Below are 24,463 nucleotides of genomic sequence, written 5' to 3'. Positions count from 1 at the left end.
TCATATGTAAAACAGAGAGCTAGTGGAAATTTGCTGTATGATGCAGGAAGCTCAAACCCAGTGCTGTGTGACAACCTAGAGGGGTGGGTTGGGGTGGGAGGCAGGAGGGAGGTTCAAGAGGGAGGGGACATATGTATACCTATGGCTAATCCATGTTGCTGTATGGCAGAAACCAACACAGTACTGTAAACCAATTATCCTCCAATTAAAAATAATTTTTAAAAGGTTAATGATAGCAATCGTTAACACAATGTTTTGCCACTGATAATCCTAGATGCTTCTAAAATAACATGTTATTGAAATGACAGAACAGCATGCTTTTGAGATTCAGTTATTCAGCTCTAATAACATATGATTCATTCAATAAGCCTAAGATGATAATAATATCTACCATTTTTAAAGACATGCCAAGTTCTGTGCAAGGGATAAATACACATTAACATTAGTTCTTACAATAAAGTACAAATTATTATCCCCACTTAAATGAGGAAACTGAGGCTCAGAGTGAGAAACTCACCCAAGTCTAATGCAAATAAGCCTCTGTGGTTATTAGGAGGCTCTGACACAGGGCAAAAGCACTTGAGCAACAGGTTGGCAGAGGCACAGAGCACCTCCAAAGAATGTGAGGGTGGGAAGAACAGGACTAGGATAAGGAAAAGTCACTTAGAAGGAAAAAATGCTGAAGGCATACTTCATTTGAAAAACTGAAGTTCAAGGTTTCAGATATTTGCATTTAAGTTTAAAAAATGTTATTAGATGCCTTCAATAGAAAGTTTTTCCCATATATCTGAAATACAATTCATTATATACACATAACATGTGTTTAAAATAAATGATTCATTTTTATTCTGCCTTCCATATTCTCTGACCCCACAGGGACCTCCAAGCAGCTGCTCCCCCCAACCCCCCGCCACCTTCTCACTGCCTTTCATTCTTGCGTGGCCACACTTCCCTTAGTCTGAATGTTGTGGTCAACACTGCTCTCACTTCTTTGTATATTCTCTCAGCCTCTTAGCTCCTCTTTCACTTCTTCTTGGCCAAACCCTTACTCTAGTTACAGCTTACAGAAAACCCAAATGAACTTCCTGGCCAACTCAAATCAGTTTGATCTGAATCTCTATATACTGTTCCAATACTGAAAAGTTGAAAGTGGCTAAGAGAAATACACAAGGTCCCTGAAGAGTGTCACCTTATTTTTTTATGTTTTGCCTTTGTGATAGCAGCAATATTCTCATAAACATGCCAGGGGACTAAAAATAAGTAAGAACTTGCGCAAAGATATGGTGGCAAATAAGCAGGCTTAGTGTTACTTTAAATTCTTGACCGTGAACTACTAGTTGACCAGACATGCCAACTGCAATCATACAGCATTTCTAGTCTCTTCACTTTCCCACTTTTACAGACAACTGTTTCAGACTTTCTTCTCTAATTTCCAACAGCTCCCTCTCTGCTGAAGACCATACTTCTATTTTACTGGGAAAGTCAAAGCCCTCAGAAGAGAACTTCTACAGATTCCCCACCACATAACCACCCTCCAGCACAGACTGGATCTCTTCCTAATTTCCAGATATGTACTTCTGATTGCCAACTAGTCAGCGCATCTCCATTTGGGCTCATCATCAAATGGTAACATGTGCAAAATGGAACTCCTGATACCACCCCCACCAAAACCTGCTTATTCCACAGATTAGTTTTGTCAATTAGTTGAATGCAGCTCCATCCTTCTAGGACCCTGAGCCCAAAGGCCTCTGGATCATCCAGGGTCCTGTGTCTCACAACCCACAGTCAGTAGATTTTGTTGACTCTACCTTCCAAATATGGGGCTTCCTGGATGGCTCAGTGGTAAAGAATCTGTCTGCCAATGGAGGAGACGCAAGAAACGTGGGTTCAATCCCTAGGTTGGGAAGATCCCCTGGAGTAGGAAATGGCAACCCATTCCAGTATTCTTGTCTGGGAAATTCCATGGACAGAGAAATCTGGCAGGCTATAGTCCATGGGGCCGCAAAGAGTTGGACATGACTGAGCACCACCACCATCACCTTCCAAGTATATCTGGATTCTCACCACTTGGCATCACTCCACCACTATCATCTGAGTCCAACACTCTAACTTGCCCTGTTAACACTTCATTTGGAACCTCAAACTCCTTCCACAATTTAAAATTCTCTAAAGGGGACTCTTATTCCTTGGAAGCAAAGTTATGACCAACCTAGATAGCATATTAAAAAGCAGAGACATTACTCTGCCAACAAAGGTCCATCTAGTCAAGGCTATGGTTTTTCCAGTGGTCATGTATGGATGTGAGAGTTGGACTACAAAGAAAGCTGAGTGCTGAAGAACTGATGCTTTTGAACTGTGGTGTTGGAGAAGACTCTTGAGAGTCCCTTGGACTGCAAGGAGATCCAACCAGCCAATCCTGAAGGAAATCACTCCTGAATATTCACTGGAAAGACTGATGTTGAAGCTGAAACTCCAATACTTTGGCCACCTGATGTGAACAGCTGACTCATTGGAAAAGACCCTGATGCTGGGAAAGACTGAGGACAGGAGGAGAAGGGGACGACAGAGGATGAGATGGTTGGATGGCATCACCAACTCAATGGACATGAGTTTGGGTAAACTCCGGGAGTTGGTGATGGAGAGGGAAGCCTGGCGTGCTGTGGTTCATGGGGTTGCAAAGACTCAGACACGACTGAGCGACTAAACTGAACTGAAAGGCTACCACGTTAATTATAATAAAAGCCACCAAGGCAACACACACCTACCTCCCAATGTCCTCTCCGATCTATTCCTCTGCCCCTCCTTCATTCCACTCCTAACACAGCCTTGTCTCAGCAATTCATTCTTTTTCCCTTTCTTATTTTTCATAAACTTAAGTCATTTTCTAACAATCTATAATTTTTTTTGTATTATAGTTCTTGTCTCCCCTTCCAGAGTAGAAATTTCTATCTCCTTTATCCACTGATGTAACCTACGCTTAGAACAGTATCAGACCCAGAGCAGACTTCCAACACATATTTGTGGAATAGACATAGGAATGAATGACTAAAATAACACCTCTCTTATATGCAGTAACAACCAGAATACCTCTAACAATCTTACACATACCAACTCTAGAAGTAATATAAGCTTAGTTATCTCATGATATTATAGCTTTTATTATATATGCTAAAATTATTATACTTTGAATGAAGATCTTTAGCAGGTAAGCCTAAAATGGCTGCTAATAAGACTCTGCAACAAAAAAGACATAAAAGGGGAAATAGAACCTATTTTTAAAAATAGCTGAGGTATTTGAATTTCATTGTTCTAAAACTCTCAGGAAGGAAGTTCTTCTGAGTACCCTATTTTTTTTCAAGAGGTTTAAAGTTTATCCCTTAAATACCAAAATAACTTCATGATAGAAATGATTGTGTGTTCTCAATTTTCCTACATTTTATACAACATTTTGAATAAGTTTTTCTTTCTGAGAATTCATCACCAAAATGCTCAAAGCACCAATTATTGTAAAGTACTCTATATAGTGATGCCTTCAGGGTCTTCAGAGGCATATCTGTAGGTTTTCAACCAGCAGTTGAAGACCTTGTTTTGAATGTTCATGACTATTTTCATAGGTTTGTGTCTCACTTGACTGACCAAATATCTGCCTTTATGAAATTTGAACTCATATTCCCAACTACTTTAGAACAAATAAACTGAATTAACCACCTCAGTGGTCTTCAGGAAGCAGAAGACCTATAGAAACAGAAGACTTATTTTAGTGAAAACTATTCTCACTGTTCAGAGATTGCTTTTCCTTACATTTGTTTAATAAATAACTACTGAAAGGCTACCATATGTCAGCAAAGTACTGTCCAGGCATTACAACCAAAATGATTAAAAGTTATGTGTAAACTCTGTGGTTCTTGTCTTCAAAGACCACACAGTTCAGGAGAGGGATCCTGCAAGAAGTTCATGAGATTCACCTCATTGCCTGAAATACTTCAGAGATCAATTGCCTTGGGACAAACTTTGACATGTTTATGGCCAGGCTCCAGAACAACAAATACTGAGAGCATTAAAACACTAACCAATAGATAAGTAAGTAGAGCTAAACCCCAGATAAGTGCTCATTTTGAAAACTACAAAGTATCTTTTTAAACTGGCAGAAGAATACAAATTTCCTAGTGTGTTATCTTTATTCATTCATACAAAGACTGCAACCTTCAGCTCTATGTGATGAAGTGTGTATTTTTGTGTATGTAAAACATAACAAACACACTGTATTGTGATCCTAAAGATAAGCTTTAATAGATTATCCAAAAGAAAGAGGAATGAGCTATAATTATTATTTTCATGTCTGTTTCCTCTATGAGATCATCTGGTACACTGCTTTAACCGGTAACTGGACAATGCCCAGCACATAGCAAGTACTCAATGAGTATTTTTTAAAATAAATTAATGTCCAGTCAGGTTCACTGTGGTACACTATGAATCCAGGGAATGAGTAATCAAAAAAGAATTTGATTTTTAAGAGGATAAGAGTCAAGCAATGAAAAAAGTGTGGAAAAATCATTGTTGAATAATTGAGTAGGGTGCTTTGGTGTGACTCTACTTGGTCAATTCCACCTGATTTTTGAAATCCAAGGAAGACACAGATGGTCAACAAGCACATGAAAACACACTCATCACCACTAATCAGAGAAATATAAATTAAAATGAGGTATCACCTTACACCTGTCAGAATGGCTATCGCCAAAAAGTTTACAAGTAACAAATGTTGATGAGGATGTGGAGAAAAGGGAATCCTGGTACACTCTCGGTGGGAATGTAAATTTGTGCAGCAGCCCAGTGGAAAACAGTATAGGAGGTTCCTCAAAAAACTAGCATATGATCCACCCATTCCACTCCTGACTATATATTTGAAGAAAATGAAAATCCTAATTCAAAAAGATCTATGTTCATTGCAGAATTTATAATAGCTAAAATATAGAACCAACTTAAGTGTCCATCAACAGATAAACTGATAAAGATGTGGTACACATGCATACACACACTCACAATGGAATATTACTTAGCCATAAAAAATAGTGAAATTCTGTCATTTGCCACAACATGAGTGGACCTACAGGTTATTACGCTATTAGGTCAGGCAGGGAAAATCCTGTATGTTATCACTGATACATGGAATCCACAAATAATAAATGTTGGAGAGGGTGTGGAGAAAAGGGAACCCTCTTACACTGTTGGTGGGAATGCAAACTAGTACAGCCACTATGGAGAACAGTGTGGAGATTCCTTAAAAAACTGGAAATAGAACTGCCTTATGATCCAGCAATCCCACTGCTGGGCATACACACTGAGGAAACCAGAAGGGAAAGAGACACGTGTACCCCAATGTTCATCGCAGCACTGTTTATAATAGCCAGGACATGGAAGCAACCTAGATGTCCATCAGCAGATGAATGGATAAGAAAGCTGTGGTACACATACACAATGGAGTATTACTCAGCCATTAAAAAGAATACATTTGAATCAGTTCTAATGAGGTGGATGAAACTGGAGCCTATTATACAGAGGGAAGTAAGCCAGAAGGAAAAACACCAATACAGTATACTAACGCATATATATGGAATTTAGAAAGATGATAACAATAACCCTGTGTACGAGACAGCAAAAGTGACGCTGATGTATGGAACAGTCTTATGGACTCTGTGGGAGAGGGAGAGGGTGGGAAGATTTGGGAGAGTGGCATTGAAACATGTAAAATATCATGTATGAAACGAGATGCCAGTCCAGGTTCAATGCACGATACTGGATGCTTGGGGCTAGTGCACTGGGATGACCCAGAGGGATGGTATGGGGAGGGAGGAGGGAGGAGGGTTCAGGATGGGGAGCACATGTATACCTGTGATGGATTCATTTTGATGTTTGGCAGAAGTAATACAATTGTGTGGAGTTTGAAAATAAAATAAAATTTAAAAAAAAATAAACATTATAGTTGGAAAAAAAAAAAAAACAGAAAAACACTCACAGATATAGAGAACAAGTTAGTTGTTACCAATAGGGAGAGGGAAGGAAAAAGGGCAAGACAGGGGTAGGAGATTAAGAGACAGAAACTACTATGTATAAAAAAGCTACAAGGAAAAAATAAAAAGCTACAAGGGCAGACTGTACAGCACAGGGAATATAGCCAACATTTCATAACAACTTTAAATGGAGTGTACTCGATAAAAATATTGAACCACTATGTTGGATACATGAAATGAATATTGTAAATCAACTGTACATCAAATAACAATTTTGAAATTAAGTAAAATAACAAAATAAAGAAATCTTAAGATTCTAAGCCTAAGCCTGTGTCCTCAAACTGCCAGAGATCTGAATCACTGGAAAGCTTGTGAAAGCAGATTCCACCTGGTACACACACACTCTCGCCCCAATTTGATTCAGTCAGTCTGCAGTGGGGCCTATGAACTGGCACTTCTAATAAATTCGAGTGATGCTGATGCTCTCACTCTGGGGACCAGACTTAAAACGATGAGCCTAGGCAACCCAAATTTGCTCTGAAGAGATTTATTTCTTGTACCTTTTAAAAAAGTTATTTTTTATTGAATATAGTTGATTTATAATATTGTGTTAGTTTCAGATGTATAGCAAAGTGACTAAGTCATATATATAGTTCCTTTTTAAAAATCCTTTTCTATTATAGGTTATTACACGATACTGAACACCATTCCCTGCCCTATACAGTGAATCCATATCTATTTTATACAGAGTGGTGTGTATCTGCTAATTCCATAATTTATAGAATTTATCCCTCCCCCCACTCCTTCCCTTTGGTAACCATAAGTTTGTTTGTTTTCTATATCTGTGACTGTTTTAGAGAGACTTATTTTTCATTTAAAGTATATATTCTCCATGGATTCATTACTATTAAGTATCATTTTTATGCAACTATTCATTTACTCCCCAATGATGCATATATTATTTAAATAATTAGTGAAACTACTTTTTTATACACAAAAAGTAGGGCAATTATTTTCTGGATTAGTCATCATGGAAATTTGTAAAAAGCAAAAGAAAATAAAACGCTTAAAAGAATATGGAATAATAATAAGAAAAAAGTGTAAATTGGGAAGTGGAGTTATTTGCAGCTAAAATGGGAAGAATTTAGGCATTTAAAGAATGTATATACTCATAAAACTAAACAGATGACAAATGTTTTCCAAAGGCCTCTTGCAGATCATGAACCTGAGGTATTAAATTATAAACCAAATAAACACATCCAAGACTATAATTTTTAAGTTTGTGGCATTACTGGATAAATGATGAAGACAGGTATTACTTTAGTTGAATTATTAAAAGAATATTCCAGTATAATGAACGAGAGGTTTAATTCATTTCTAAAACCTTTTCTTAAGATTCAATTCTGGAAGTATTTTAGTCACTTAAAATATGATGTAAATATTTCATAGATAATTTCACAACGGATAAAAATAACTTCAGCACATGACAAAGTAACACAAGCACAGATTACATATGTCAATTACTTAAACTGTCTCAACATACATACACTTGACCCTTGAACAACATGAGTTTGAACTGCATATGTCCACTTATACGCTGATTGCTTTCAATAAATACAGTACTACACCAACCATGGCTCGCTGAATTACGGAACTGATGATATGAAGGGTCAACTCTGCGTTCTGAACACCTGTGGATTTTGATATCCACAGTGGGTTCTGGAACCAACCCTGCACAGATAGGCAGGGATAGGTAAGTAAGTGTTAATCGCTCAATTGTGTCTGACTCTGCAATCCCCAGAGAAGGCAATGGCACCCCACTCCAGTACTCTTGCCTGGAAAATCCCATGGATGGAGGAGCCTGGTGGGCTGCAGTCCATGCGGTCGCTGAGGGTCGGACACGACTGAGTGACTTCACCTTCACTTTCCATTTTCATGCATTGGAGAAGGAAATGGCAACCCACTCCAGTGTTCTTGCCTGGAGAATCCCAGGGACGGCGGGGCCTGGTGAGCTGCCGTCTATGGGGTCGCAGAGAGTCAGACACAACTGAAGCGACTTAGCAGCAGCAACAGCAGCTGCAATCCCAGGGACTGTAGCCCATCAGGCTCCTCCGTCCATGGAATTCTCCAGATAAGAATTGGGTTGCCAGTCCAGGTTCGAGGCACGGTACTGGATGCTTGGGGCTGGTGCACTGGGACGACCCAGAGGGATGGTATGGGGAGGGAGGAGGGTTCAGGATGGGGAACACATGTATACCTGTGGTGGATTCATTTTGATATTTGGCAAAACCAATATAATATTGTAAAGTTTAAAAATAAAATAAAATTAAAAAAAAAAAAATTGGGTTGCCATTCCATTCTCCAGAGGATCTTCCCGACTCAGAGATCAAACCTGGGTCTCCTGGATTGCAGGCAGATTCTTTACAGTCTGAGCCACTAAGGGCAGGGAGGGATGACTGCATTTAAATTGTCCCCAAACTGAACATTTGCAAGTTAAGTGTTATTAAATACAGTATATACACAGCAATAAGAAATAGATGAAAACTACAAATGGTATTAAAAAGAAACGGATGGTGTTCACTGGAATTATAAATTGGATTCATGATAAATGGTCAATTCCAATAATTACTAGATGCTCTCCACCCTCCAAAACACATCCATTTGAATTAAAAGTGATACTATAATCAGCTTTTTTCAAAACAGCAGATGCACCTGCAGACAGTAGAAAGAACACAGGCTCTAAAAAGTTCTAGTGGTACTGATGCTCAGATTCTCAGTCAGTATCACAAGCTCTTAGCCTGAGCCTCAGTTCCCTCATCTGTAAAATGGAAATAAAATCACAGACCTCATACTTTTTTTTTTTTTTCATTAAAATGACAATTTTTTGCTTTTTAACTGGAGGACAATTGGTTTACACTATCGTCTTAGTTTCCACTAAATATCAACATGAATCAGCCATAGGTATACATATGTCCCCACTCTCTTGAGCCTCCCTCCCTCCTCCCACCCCAACCCACCCCTCTAGGTTATCACAGAGCACCAGGTTTGAGCTCCCTACATCATACAGCAAATTCCCACTGGCTGTCTATTTTACATATGGTAAAGTACATGTTTCAGTGTTACCCCTTCAATTCGACCCTCTCTCCTCTTCCCCTACTGTGTCCACCAGTCTGTTTTTCATGGCTGCGTCTCCACTGCTGCCCTGCAGTGGAGGTTCATCAGTACCATTTTTCTAGATTCCACTGATACATGTTAATATACATTTGCTTGTCTCTTTCTGACTTACTTCACTCTGCATAATGGGCTCTAGATCCATCTACCTCATTATAACTGACTCACATGTGTTCCTTTTTATGTGTACTGTACACCATGGAATACTACTCAGCCTCACACTGTTTTAAAAGGAGGTTTATGAAATCAATGTAGCAGTACTTGTCCAGCACACTGAAAGTGCTCAACTTCATTCTTCCAACTAATGTTTGCTGAGCTTCCACTATTATGCCGGCATTATAACAGGTGACAGAGATTAATCAGAGAACAAAACAGACAAAAATCTCTGTCTTCTAGGAGCTTACCTTTGAGTGTTCATTCCCTTTACCTTGTCTTATAGGCACAGTGCTGGTCCTTTGAGAATGAATAAACATGCCCAGAACCAGTTAAAACACTCAATTCGACAAAAATTAAATAAATAAATAAATAACACTAGAGTAATCATGCAGTACATACCTTTCTGGAACTAGAACATCTTATGAGAATACATGACATGAGACTGGGGGAAGACAAATGTAGGGTAGGCTGCCCAAGAGACAGAACTTTGAGTCCTGGGAAATGTCTAGAATCAGATATGAGATTTGTAAATCTTAGAAAAGAAAATATGAATAAAGGTAAGGCAGCTGGAAAACCCTGTAACCCCATGTTACATAACACTGTAGTTCAATATGGTTTGCATTTCAAGTACAAATTAAAGAATGATGGGAAATTAAGATGGATATCTAGTAATAAGTCTTTACCTACTAAGATAAAAAAAATTATATTCAAAGGAATAGGATATTATTAAAAATATATATTTATGATAAAAATTCTCAAAAAAGTGAGTATAGGGGAACATACCTCAACATAGAAAAGTCCATTTATGACAAACCAACAGCTAATCCTATTCAATAGTGAAAAGCTATGAGTTTTCCCTCTAGAATCAGGAATAAGACAACACTCCCATTTTTATTCAACATAGTACTGGAAGTCCTAGGTTCTATAATCAGAAAAGAAAAATAAAAGATATACAACTGGGAGAGAAGTATTAAAACTGTCACTAGAAGATGACATGATATTAGATACAGAAAATTCTAACAACTCCACCAAAAAGAAAAAACCTAGAATAAATAAATTTAGTAAAATTTTAGGATTCAAAATTAATATACAGAAACCTGTTGCATTTTTATACAATAAAAATGAGCTATCAATTTCATTTACAATTGCATCAAAAAGAATAAAATAGCTAGGAATAAATCCAAAGAAAATGAAAGACCTGTACTCTGAAAAATATAAGACCTTTATAAAAGAAACTGAAGTTGACCCCAATAAATGGAATGATATATTGTGCTCATGGATCACAAGAATATTGTTAAAATGACTGTACTATCCAAAACAATCTACATATCCAATGCAATCTCTATCAATTCATCCACAGCATTTTTTCACAGAACAAGTAATCCCAAAATATGTATGAACTACAAAAAATCCTGACTAGCCAAAGCAATCTTGAGAAAAAGAACAAAACTGGAGGCATCATGCTCCTCAACTTCAGACTATACTACAAAGCTACAGTAATTAAAAACAGTATGGTACTCACACAAAAACAGACACATGGATTAATGGAACAGAATAGAGAACCCAGCAAGAAGCCCACCCACATCTGGTCAATTGATTACTCCATGACAAAGGGGGCTTTCCAGGCGGCATTAGTGGTAAAGAACCTGCTGGGCAATGCAGGAGATGTAAGAGACATGGGTCTGATCCCTGGGTCAGGAAGATCCCCTAGATGAGGAAATGGCAACCCACTCCAGTATTCTCACCTGGAGAATCCCATGAACAGAGGAAACTAGTGGGCTACAATGGTTCCGAAGAGTCGGACACAACTAAAGCGACTTAACATGTATGACAAAGGAGACATAAATATACAATTAGGAAAAGACAGCCTCTTCAATAAGTTGTGTTAGGAAAACTGGACAATCACATGTAAAAAGATGAAAAATTAACCAAAAATAAACTTGAAAAGTGAAAGGCTTCAACTAAGACCTGATACCAAAAACTCCTAGAAAAAAACATAGGCAGTATACTTTTATATGAGTCCTAGAAATATTTTTTATGGATATGTCTCCTTAGGAAAGGGCAACAAAAAGCAAAAATAAGTGGGACCACATCAAATGAAAAAGCTATTTCACAAAAAAGGAAACCATCAACAAAATGAAAATACAACTTACTGAATGGGAGAAGGTATTTGTAAAGGATACGTCTGTAAGGGGTTAATATCCAAAATATATTTTTAAAAAAACTCATACAACTCAGTATCAAAAAGTAAAGCCAGTCTGACTAAAAAATGCACAGAATCTAAATAGGTATTTTTCAAAGAAGACATACAGATGACTAAGCATTTGAAAAGATGCTCAGCATCACTATTCAGAAGAGAAATGCAAATCAAAACCACAATGAGCTATTATCTCACACCTATCAAAATGGCTATCATCAAAAAGAAACGTCAAGTATTGGTGAGAATGTATAGAAAAGGGAATGCTTGTGCACTGTTAATTGAAATGTAAATTGACATTGCCACTCTGGAAAACAATAGAGTCCTCTCAAAAACAGAACTAAAAAGCAGAGACATAACTTTGCCAACAGAGGTCCATCTAGTCAAAGCTCTGATTTTTCCAGTAGTCATGTATGGATGAGAGACTTGAACCATAAAGAAGCCTGAGCACAAAAGAATTCATGCTTTTGAATTGTGGTGTTGGAGAAGACTGCAAGCAGTCCCTTAGACTGCAAGGAGATCAAACCAGTCAGTCAAAGGAAATCAATCCTGAATATTTATTCGAAGGACTGATGATGAAGTTCCAACACTTTGGTGATGCGAGGGGCTGACTCTATTGGAAAAGACTCTGATGCTGGGAAAAATTGAGGGCAGGAGGAGGAGGTGACAGAGGATGAGATGGGTTGGATGACATCACCAACTCAATCGACATGAGTTTGAGCAAACTCTGGGAGATAGTGAAGGACAGGGAAGGTTGGCATGCTGCAGTCCATGGGGTCACAGAGAGTCAGACATTACTGAACGACAACCACTACCACATGCTTAGCAATTCCACTTCTGGGTATTTATCCCCCCAAATTGAAACACTAAAGATACATGCACCTCAATGTTCACTGAAGTATTATTTACAATAGCCAAGATATGTAAGTAACCTAAGTGTTCCTCAATAAACGAATGAATACAAAAGATGTGGTATATGCACAATGGAAGATTACTCAGCCATAAAAAAAATAGTGAAATCTTGCCATTTGTGACAAGGATAGACCTAAGAGGTTAATTTTCTTAGTAAAATAAGTCAGAAAAAAGATGAAATACTGTATGTTTTTAGTTATATATGAAATTTAATAAAGCAACAAATATAACAAAGCAGAGACAGACTCAAATGTAGAGAACAAATTAGTGGTTGCAGGAAGGGAAGGGGAAATGGATGAAACAGGTGAAGAGGATTAAGAGGTGCAAACTACCTTATAAAATAAGTAAGTCACAGGGATATAGTGCATAGCACAGAGAAAACAATAATATTGTAATAACTTGATGCATAATGTATAAAATACTGAATCATTATATTGCACACTTGAAACTAATGATATTGTAAGTCAACTAGTCTTCAATAAAAATTGTTTAAAAGACAGGTATTTTTCGAACATGGCAAGGTTAATTTGTTGGCTGAAGGACATCACAGATTACTGGAATGTGTCATTAAACTATCTGAGATTACCTCTCTATGGAAGACTCTAGCAAAGAAGAAAGGACAGTTAAGATTTTTAGTAGAACTTTCTATATATTATTATAGTCTGTAAGAGGAATGAGAATTTTTAAACACAGTGCTAAGAAATTACGAGTACTATAAACTGAAGAATGCTTCCCTGGTGGTTCAGACAGTAAAGTATCTGTCCTCAATACGGGAGAGCTGGGTTCGATCCCTGGGTCAGGAAGATCCTCTGGAGAAGGAAATGGCAACCTACTCCAGTATTCTTGCCTGGAAAATTCCATGGACAGAGGAACCTAGCGGGCTATGGTTATAGAATTGCAAAGAGTCGGACACTACTGAGCGACTTCACTCACTAAACTGAAGAAAGATTTCACATTTTTGGATAATTTAAAGCTAATTTTCACCTTCCATATAACCAACATAATAAGATTTTTTAAATTATTTATCCTACATAAAGAGTTGAAATTTTGTAAGTTTGTTTTTTAACAGAACTGTAGTTGTACTCATCTTCCTCTTTCAGAATGGCCTTAAATGGAGGAAGGAGATTTTAGCGAAATAAATTCGGAGAAGGCAATGGCAACCCACTCCAGTACTCTTGCCTGGGAAATCCCATGGATGGAGAAGCCTGGTAGGCTACAGTCTATGGGGTCGTGAAGAGTCGGACTCGACTGAGTGACTTCACTTTGACTTTTCACTTTCATGCACTGGAGGAGGAAATGGCAACCCACTCCAGTGTTCTTGCCTGGAGAATCCCAGGGACGGGGGAGCCTGGTGGGCTGCCGTCTATGGGGTCGCACAGAGTCAGACATGACTGACATGACTTAGCAGTAGCAGCAGCAGCGAAATAAATTAAGGGGGGAAATTCCATGGACAGAGGAACCTGATGGGCTGCAGTCCATAGGGACACACTCTTAAAACTAGTACCACCATTATTTTTACTCTAACTGTGATATTAGCTTTGGGAAAAGTACTGTTTCTATGACTAAGATGGTTTCTAAAATGAAATAAATCCATCTACAGTAGAAATGTCCATTTTAGTAAAGAGGTAAATCGAGAGGCATGCTCAAAGAAACAAGTTTACTCGGGAATAACAGAGGAATTACAATTTGGGACACTTGAACTATAGCAAGCCAGAAGTGAGTTCACTGAGGATTTGGAATGTTGTTTAGAAGCTAAGTCGTGTGCGACTCTTTGGAACTCCATGGAATGTAGCCCACCAGGCTCCTCTGTCCATGGGATTTCCCAGGCAAGAATACTGGAGTCAGTTGCCATTTCCTTCTCCAGGGGATTTACCCCACCTAGGGATTGAACCCACATCTCCTGCATCGCAGGCTTTACCACTGAGCCACTGGGGAAGCCAGCAGGGTTTGGAATAGGCTGTGTTTATGGGCAGGGCATGTAACAAGGAGAGAGTTCAGTGAGTATCTGCTAAAAAGTCAAAAGAAACGGAGACCTGCTTTGAAAATTCCCTGAGCAGATACGACTAGTCTAATTATAAAAGAGAAACTCAATGTAACTCATTTTTTGGACACCAACCCGACTTGGGTCATTTATTTTTTACTCTGGAAATCATAAGCAAATCTTTCCAATGCTGATAAAAGGCAAAACTTCTGATTAACTCCTTGACATTTAAGAAAATTCCAATTTATGGACTTCTGTGTGTGTGTGTGTGCTTAGTCGCTCCATGGTGTCTGTGACCCCATGGACTGTACCCCACCGGGCTCCTCTGTCCATGGGGATTCTCCAGGCAAGAATACTGGAGTGGACTGCCATGTCCTCCTCCAGGGGATCTTCCCAACCCAGGGATCAAACCAAGGTCTCCTGCATTGCAGGCAGATTCTTTACCCTCTGAGCCACCAGGGAAGCCCTCTGTAAATCAGGCATTTATGGGAAATTGGTGTCCCAGTCTTTAAGCTTCGCTTTCCTAAAGGCACATGAGGGAGATCATTCATTCTATCAATTTCAGCTTGAAATTCTTTCACAGTAGGGAGGAAGGGAATGATGTTTTAAGAGAATATACTCACAACAAACCTCTTTCAGCTGAAAATGAAACCTGCACAGCTGCTAATGCTTTGGGTTTTGAGGATCCCCAAGTGATCTTGTTTGTAGCATTTTCTTTGGTTTTGCCTCATTAAAAAGACTACTTTCAACTAGATCAGACAATAAGGTCTGTAGAGACGGCTTGAATATGTGGACATTTTTTACCTCGTAATTTTTCAAGTTAATTCTAAGTCCACTTGTCTAATAGATGTATCATCTCTGTTCTATTACAAATTATAATAAAATTCTAAACGTTTCCTCCATTTATTGATATCAAAATAAAAGGCATCCCATTCAAATTCTATTTAGTCACTAAGCAATTGTATTGAACAAATATTCAGTTATCAGGCAAAGGTCAAACAGTATTGACATCCTATTTTAGACTGCTCAGACTCTCCATCTTTTTCATACAACTTAACAACTGTTTAGCAGTTACAGTGTTACTTTTTAAAACTGTCTAAAAGTTTTTGAATGTTGGAGAGTTGTTTTTCAAATTATATAGCATGATCTCTTTGTGATAAACTATCACAATGTAGGTAATATGTATCTGTATCATGGACAGAAGAGTTCAGGAGAGAGATTACTTGTGGGGTTAACTGGAGTGAGTGCTTACACCTGGGCACTGAGTGAATTTACCGTTATAATGATCATGTGCTACACATTGGCTCTAAACAAGCCACCAAATATCTTTCTGATGGTACTCTTCCCAGAAACGGTGACCTAGCCAAATTTCAAAATATTTATCTACTCTGGAGTTACTTTTTGGATATAGTAACATTGGTGGATAAGGAGTGCCCTATCCTTGTGGGTCATCTTTCAAGGTTGATTAGAGTCAGAGACTTGCCCTCAGACTACAGAATTGTTTTTCTCCTTGAAAAGAACTTCTGAGAAAAGAAGCAAGAAAAATCTTTGGTTTTATTTAGATAACACTCTAAATACCCGAGTAGACGTGCCCTTATGATTATGAGTAGTTTAAATACATCATTTCTGAAGGCACAGGGAGCCTGACCTTCCAGAATGGAGGGTTTCATTAACCAACTAGATGTCTCTCTGCTGTATAAAGTATAATCACAGGTTTTACAATGTAAAGGGTGCCCCAAACAACAATGAAGCTCTGTAAAATCAGTGTTTGCATGGAAAATTGAGGGCTTTTTGGTAGGGCTCCTGTAAAAACTATTTCTGAGCAAGCTCCAACACAAACACCTTTTTCTTCCTAAGGAATCAATCCGTCGTTTATCTACTGGGTAAAAATTTCAATCCCTATTCTATTCATTATGTTTGAAACAGAGCCAAAATTGCTTTAAACTGTTCGATTTCACAATGAGATGACAAAGGGTGTGTATGCATAACTTATCTTTTCACAAAACCCAGCATTCAGAAAAGATAGTCATCCCTCTCCTGTAATCAAGTGACTGAAAATGGTGTAAGATTCTTCTTTTTAAAGTTTAACAAAGCTACGAAGTCCAGTTTTGAGGTACTTCATCCAATTTGAACACCACTACTGTGGGAGGCAGAGGACAGAGAGAGTAAAGAAACAGAGGGAAAGAGTAGTGAAAAGGCAGGGAAACCGTCAAAGAGGCTCGCTGGTTCACCCTTACCAGTTCCTCTCTGGGCACACATCACAGCATGATGGTCACAAGTCCCAAGATGCAAGAGAAGAACCAAGCACAGATCCGAAGAGAGGAGGCGGGTTATGCTTCTACGCCAGCCATTTGACTTTGAAGAAAAAAAACCAACAAAACACTTCTCAGACGGCTCTCAAAGTCAGCTGCCAAAACCAGAGCCCAGCCCGAGCCGAGCTGGCAACCTTCTGCTCCCGGCGGCCCGCCCCCGCTGCTCCGCCTCCCCTTTCGGCGGGGATGCAGAGTGGCCCGAGCTTCCGCGGAAGGCCAATCGCTCTCCGCCCCACCTCTCATGACGTCAGGTGAAAGGGGAGGGGCCTGGCCGCCGAGGGGTTTCCCAGCTCCAGCTGTTGGTGCGAGCTTCCTGTCTGCTTGATGCAGATGTCTCCCAGTAACCCAGAATCTGCCTGCTTGGGTGTTCGGTTCATTCTTGTATCGCTGAAATTCTGTTTTAACAGTTCATTCATTTACCTAAACTTGAAACTCTTGGGAATTATTTTTGGAGGGTAAAAGGGTCAAATCTAAATACTTAATATTGATGTTAACTAGAAAAGAGATTGAGAAAAAAAAGAAAAATTATTTGGTCTTTTTTCTCACTCCTTGACCTTCTATCCCCTTCTTCACCCAGAATGATGTGGCTCTGTGCTGCCATGGTCTGCTAGCTTAAAATTCACAGCTTTAAAAAAATATTTTACTTCCAAGTAAATTCCAACAACCCATCTACTCTCTCAACACTTCTTACCCGCGAAGTGCCTTGAGGAAGGGAAAGGGCATGCAAAGAAGGCAGAACCAGCGGTGACTATTAATAATTCAGATCTATTTGGTCTGAATCACTGGCTACCAATTGTTTTATCCTACAAAGATAAAGAAGGGCAAATCTCTCCACAACTATTTTTTTGTATATTTATCTTCCATTTTCTCAAATGTTTAAATATGTGGCAAGAGTGAAGAAAACTAAATGATAGTACGAACGTTTCGCTAATAGTGAAGAGCCCATCAGGACAGAACCATGGAGCTAGGCGACTTGCAAGGTCAAGCCGGAGAGGCCAAACAAGTTCCTGCACCTACAGAGTAGGTGCCTCTCCCAGACAAGGAGAAACAAGTTCTGGGTGTGGCTTCCTGTGATGGCCAATTCAGGAAACTCTTTCTTGCAGGCAAGTTTTGTCAGTTCTGGGATAAGCCTAGCCTAGTAGAGCAGAGTGTCAATCTCATGGTCTCTGAAATTCCTGGCCCTGGTAACCCTTTGAGCAGTCATTAGACTCTAAGTGATATAAAAGATGAAGCAATTTTCCCATCTGATAGCCACACTTCCTGGGGAGACAAAGTTTAAGATGGGCTTTCCGTAATCTCCCCTCAGCACTGATGCTGAAATAATCTCAGTGGAGGGCTTTCTTGAGAGGATGCATACCAGGACAATTCAGGCGGGCAGCTGCTATTTGCAGCCAGTTTGGATTGCTTAAATCGGGTCCTCACAAGTTACACATCAGAGTCAACTGAGGAGCTTGATGCCAAGGCCCCACCCAAGCCAATTAAATCTGAATCTCTGGGGATGGATTTCAAGCAATCTCTTTTATTTGTTTAAAGCTCTCCATGTGATTCTCATCTGCAGCAAAGGTTGAGAATCACTGGCTTAGATTTAAATTGTCTTAGATGAAAATCTACATTATATTTAAGTTAAAAAAGGCAGTAGCAGGATAATGTAAAACACTTTGTAATACAATTTGTTCATATATATTTATAAAATGTATATTAAATATAAAATTATAATAAATGGAACTTAATATAAACATAAAATATGATGTTAAGATACACAAAATTGTTTACTCAGAGGAAAAGGATGAAGAATGAGGGGACGTAGAAGAGGAGACATTACCAGCTTTTTTTTTGTTTCTGTAACATTTGACTGAATGCAAGGAGCATGTGTCCCATTTGATTTAAATGTACTTAATTAAGTTTTAAAAATTAATACTTTAGTGAAATGGTTGAGGGAATTTAAGAGCTACAAACTTCTAGTTATGGAATGAATCACAGGGATGAAATGCACAGTACAGGGAATATAGTCAGTAATAATGTAATATCTTTGTGTGGTGATTAAGGAGGTCAAAAGGTACCACCTTCAATTATAAGATGACTAAGTCCTAGGGATGTAATGAACAACATGATTAATACATCTAACATGGCCGCACGGCTGCATGTTATATATATGAAAGTTGTTAAAAGCTAATCCTACGAGTTCTCATCAGAAGAAAAAAGTATTTTTTCTTTTATTTTTCTACCTATATGAGATGATGGTGGTCACTAAACTTATTGCGGTACTCATTTCATGATGTGTGTAAGTCAAATCAGTATGCTGCGCACCTTAAATTTATACAGTTGTTGCAGTTGTTGTTTAGTCCCTATGTCTGTGCCCGACTCTTCTGAGACCCCATGGACTGTAGCCCACCAGGCTCCTCTGTCTGTGGGATTTCCAAGGCAAGAATACTGGAGTGGATTGCCATTTCCTTCTCCATAAACTTATACAATGCTGTATGTCAACTGAGTCTCAGTAAAATTGGAAGAAATCAATACTTACGAATATATTTGCAAATAACCACTATGAATGTGTTTCAGTTTTTTTTCCAAATGTTCCTCTAGTATCTAACATTTCTTATAGGGTTGCTTCCATTTTGTTTAAAAATTCCATAAAATCTTTGATTAAATCCACTGGCTACCGAAATGTAAGTATTAATCCATATACCATTGCTAAACTTAAAATGTTTATTTTCTTTTAATTTCAGAAATATTTTCAAATTTTATGTGCCCATCTCCTCATGAAGTTTTAGGAGAAAATATTCAAAATATATAGTATGGATGTAAGGAAATTTCATCTTTTCCAACTGGAAAATTATTTGTAATTAGTAGTACGTCAGTATCAACAACTTCGTAACCAACTGCCAGTAGGAAACATGGCATAGTAATCAAGTGCCTAGGTCCTACCTAGCTTTAAATCTTAGCTCTGTTAATTTTAGATGGATATTCTTGGGTACCATCGCTAAGCTCCACAGGTGAAATGATTCCAATAATACCTACCTCAGTGTAAGATTGTATCAAGTCATATAGCTGCAGTGCTTATCATCGTGTAAAGCAAAAAGTAGGAACGTAATATATGATAGTTATCAATTCTCTGACTTCTACTTTTCCCCTCTTAAACATACTCAAAGATTACCATGGCAGCAGTGAACTGGCTTAGACTTTATCAGAAAACATTTTTTTTTAAAACAAAACAGTAATCATGATTCTTCCTATGACTGATGACGCCTCTTATCCAGATAGATGTGAAAGAGAAACATTCATCCTTTCAGACCACTACTGTAACATGTAACACATGAAACTGTGTGTTCTTTTTTGTTTGCCTCCAAATATTTCACATGTAACAGTGGTCCCTAAAGTGACACAGCTGATTTTTCAGGATTCATCAACCACTTCTTCTCTGTATTACTTATCTTATTAACAAAGTATGACTCAAGGACAGATGAGTATTTCCCAGGATTGGCTTTCCAACTTTTGGCCAAAAAAAAAAAAAAGAGTTCAGTGCCTCAAGCAATAAGGGCGTATGCCACATAGATGGGCCCTGATTTTGGTAACATCATCACCAGATTTCTTTTCTCTCTTTTTTCCTTTCCTTAATATTTGCTGAGCACTAGTAAAAACAATTCTTTTAGGCACAGTTCTCCAGAGTTTACATCTACTACCTCATTTGATCCTCATATTATCCCTATGAGTTCAGTGTTTATTTAGAGATAAGAATCTGAGGTACAGAGAGAGAAACTGACTTCCCCAAGACAGAAAAGCTAGTAAGTGAAAGGCTGGAGAACCCATATTCTATTGTGGACTATTCAGCATAGCATTCGGTGAATTAGGAAGGTGCATATTAATTATTTTGGGGGACAGGGAGAGGTAAAAACCATGCTATGACTATAACCACCTTGATGAGAGTAGAAATTTATATTTTTAAGAAACAACAATAATATATACATCATTATTACTGATTGTAAACTTATGCCTTAATTTTATATTTGTGCATTTGTTAAAAAGAGGAATTAAATTTCCTTCCCTTTACCTGGGCTTTCCTGGTGGCTCAGACAGTAAAGAATCCTCCTGCAATGCAGGAGACCCTGGATCGATCCCTGGGTGGGGAAGGTCCCTGGAGAAGGGAATGGCAACTCACTCCAGTATTCTTGCCTGGAGAATCGCATGGACAGAGGAGCTGGGCAGGTTACAGTCCATGGGGTCGCAAAGAGTTGGACTCCACTGAGTGACTCTCACTTTCCCTTTTCATCAGCTGAATCACTTTGTTCCACATAAGAACATTGGCTTTTCATCTTATAAAAACCCTTGAAATGCAATGATCACACAGAATATCAACAAGGGAATCTCCATAATGGCAGCGATTCAAGCTGGTCTCAGACTTCTAGATATGTCCATTAACTTCTTCTGAAACCTGTTTGTAATGTGATAAGTGCTTGATAGGATGGTAGCAGAATTCCTCACATGGATTGATAGTCTTTTACTTTAAGAAAGATAATTTGGGCTTTCCTGGTGGCTCAGTGGTCAAGAATTCACCTGCAATACAGGAGAAAGACAATTCCTCAGTCCCTTACTTATATAAAAGTTGGCTCCAGAGCTTTATTCTGAATTTAGATGTAATTGAGATAAAGAAGTACATGTACATTTCTCTAAATATGATGTATTTCCCCCACTGGCCAGACCAGGTAGGAGTGTGAGGGCTTTGGAAAGATAAGAGGATAAGCAATAACTCTACCCAGAGAGAAAGAAGATGGGATCTGGCCTCTAAGGAATGGCATACAATCTTGAGTCAGATGTGTAAGAAGGCCAATGATAAATTCTGTGAGCAGCTACAACTGATGGAGCTTAAGAAAGTGATATCTAAAACCCACTATTAAGCTGTTTCCTTTGCTGTGGTGCTATATACCTTACAAATCAGAGCTCCCCAGACAATAGGCTATGGTTGTACTGTGAGATAATCTCTCAGCCCCTGAGCAGCTCCGTGGGACCTATGGGGTCTAGAACTCATCATGGAACAGGAACCCATGGAGCTGATGAAAGGGTAACCTGTTTTCAAGGTTCAAAAAACATGGCAGCTGGCCTCAGGGAATGTAAGATGGTGCTGGTGAGGAGGGTACGGAAGCATAGGCCTGTTCCCAGTTCTTTCTTTTGATACCTCTTTCCATTTTCAGATGTGGAGGCCCATTGCTGCTTAAGACGTCAGTCAGTTCAGTCCCCCATTCATGTCTAACTCTTTGCGACCCCATGGACTGCAGCACACCAGGCTTCCCTGTCCATCACCAACTCCCAGAGCTTGCTCAAACTCATGTCCATTGAGTTGGTGATGCCATCCAACCATCTCATCCTCTGTCGTCCCCTTCTCCTCCTGCCTTCAATCTTTACCAGCATCAGGGTCTTTTTCAATGAGTCAGCTCTTCTCATCAGGTGGCCAAAGTATTGGAGCTTCAGCTTCAGCATCTGTCCTTCAAATGAACATTCAGGACTGATTTCCTCTAGGATTGACTGGTTTGTCTCGCTGCAGTCCAAGGGACTCTCAGGAGTCTTCTCCAACACCACAGTTCAAAAGCATCAATTCTTCGGTGCTCAGCTTTGTTTATGGTCCAACTCTCACATCCATACATGACTACTGGAAAAGCCATAGCTTTGACTAGACAGACCTTTGTTGGCAAAGTAACGTCTCTGCTTTTTAATATGCTGTCTAGGTTGGTCATAGCTTTTCTTCCAAGGAGCAAGCATCTTTTAATTTCATGGCTTGCAGTCACCATCTGCAGTGATTTTGGAGCCCAAGAAAATAATGTCTGCCACTGTTCCCATTGTTTCCCTATTTGCCATGAAGTGATGGGACTGGATGCCATGATGTTAATTTTCAGAATGTTGAGTTTTAAGCCAGCTTTTTCACTCGCCTCTTTCACTATCATCAAGAGACACTTTCGTTCCTCTTCACTTTCTGCCATAAGGGTGGTGTCAACCATGTTGCCTTTTTGCATTTCTTTTTTTGGTGGATGGTCTTGATCACTGCCTTCTGTACGATGTCAAGAACTTCCATCCATAGTTCTTCAGGCACTCTGTCTATCAGATCTAATCCCTTGAATCTATTTGTTACTTCCACTGTATAATCATAAGGGAATTGATTTAGGTCATACCTGAATGGTCTAGTGGTTTTCCCTCGTTTCTTCAATGTAAATCTGAGTTTGGCAATAAGGAGTTCATGATCGGAGCCACAGTCACCTCCTGATCTTGTTTTTGATGACTGTATAGAGCTTCTCCATCTTTGGCAGCAAAGAATATAATCAATCTGATTTTGGTATTGACCATCTGATGATATCCATCTGTATAGTCTTCTCTTGTGTTGTTGGAAGAGGATGTTTGCTAACCAATGCATTCTCTTGGTAAAACTCTGTTAGCCTTTGTCCTGTTTCATTTCGTACTCCAAGGCCAAATTTGCCTGTTACTTCAGTTATCTCTTGACTTCCTACTTTTTCATTACAGTCCCCTATGATGAAAAGGACATCTTTTTTGGGGTGTTATCCCGAAAAGGTCTTGTAGATCTCATAGAACCGTTCAGTTTCAGCTTCTTCAGCATTACTGGTTGGGGAATAGACTTGGATTACTCTGATATTGAATGGTTTGCCTTGGAAATGAACAGACATCATTCTGTCGTTTTTGAGATTGCATCCAAGTACTGCATTTTGGACTCTTTTGTTGACTATGAGGGCTACTCCACTTCTTCTAAGGGATTCTTGCCCACAGTAGTAGATATAATGGTCATCTGAATTCCATTCACCCATTCCAATCCATTTTAGTTCACTGATTCCTAAAATGTTGATGTTTACTCTTGCCATCTCCTGTTTGACCACTTCTAATTTACCTTGATTCATGGACCTGACATTCCAGGTTCCTATGAAATACCGCTCTTTACAGCATCAGACTTACTTCCATCACCAGTCACATCCACAACTGGGCATTGTTTTCACTTTGGCTCCGTCTCTTCATTCTTTCTGGAGTTATTTCTCCACTGTTCTCCAGTAGCATACTGGACACCTACTGACCTGGGGAGTTCATCTTTCAGTGTCCTATCTTTTTGCCTTTTCATACTATCCATGGAGTTCTCAAGGCAAGAATACTGAAGTGATTTGTCATTCCCTTCTCCAGTGGACCACGTTTTGTCAGAACTCTCCACCATGACCCCCCCATCTTGAGTGGCCTACACAGCATGGCTCATAGTTTCATTGAGTTAGACAAGGCTGTGGCCCACGTGGTCCTTAAGACATATGTTCTGCAAATTAGAGCTTGACGTGAAAAACTGAACTGGATGCAAAATCCATTCACATTATCACAAAGAATTTCAATATTTTCCAGTGAAATACAAGGTTGATCCATATGCAACTGCCAATATTCAACCAGTTTTGACATCCTAAAATAGCAATTTCATATGGTTAGACTAAAGGAAAAACTATCAGTGCCTTGAAATATAATTTCTACTCTTACAAATTCTGATATGGTTTTAAAAATAGTTTCTCACTGATGGCAATTATCAAGAATTTGAAGAAATTTTACATTTACCCAAAATTATATGTGACCATTTCAAACAGAAAACCTTTTATAAAAATGCCCATAGAAAGAGACCAGACATAACAGGCCACATATTGTATGATTCTGTTTTTATGAAATGCCCAGAATAGGTAAATCCACAGAGGCAGAAAGTAGAATA

The 24,463-nt window shown here is 38.9% G+C and overlaps 1 protein-coding gene across 6 annotated transcripts in view; it reads right to left on the bottom strand.

The window, feature by feature from the left end:
* The window catches only part of ATP10D (ATPase phospholipid transporting 10D (putative)), a 137,880-nt gene extending 120,942 nt beyond the window's left edge, over positions 1-16,938 (bottom strand). For 5 of the 6 annotated variants that reach the window (XM_061420073.1, XM_061420075.1, XM_061420078.1 and 2 more), the window contains exon 1: positions 16,663-16,936. The gene's annotated coding sequence lies outside the window, so the exon portion shown is untranslated. Of the gene's footprint in view, positions 1-16,662 lie in introns of all 6 variants that reach the window. The other variant, XM_061420076.1, reaches the window with a different exon arrangement.
* Between the last annotated feature and the right edge of the window lie 7,525 nt (positions 16,939-24,463).

The sequence above is a fragment of the Bos javanicus genome, chromosome 6 (genome assembly GCF_032452875.1).
Source record: "Bos javanicus breed banteng chromosome 6, ARS-OSU_banteng_1.0, whole genome shotgun sequence".
NCBI classification, from domain to species: domain Eukaryota; kingdom Metazoa; phylum Chordata; class Mammalia; order Artiodactyla; family Bovidae; genus Bos; species Bos javanicus.
This window is presented reverse-complemented; position numbering and strand designations above follow the sequence as displayed.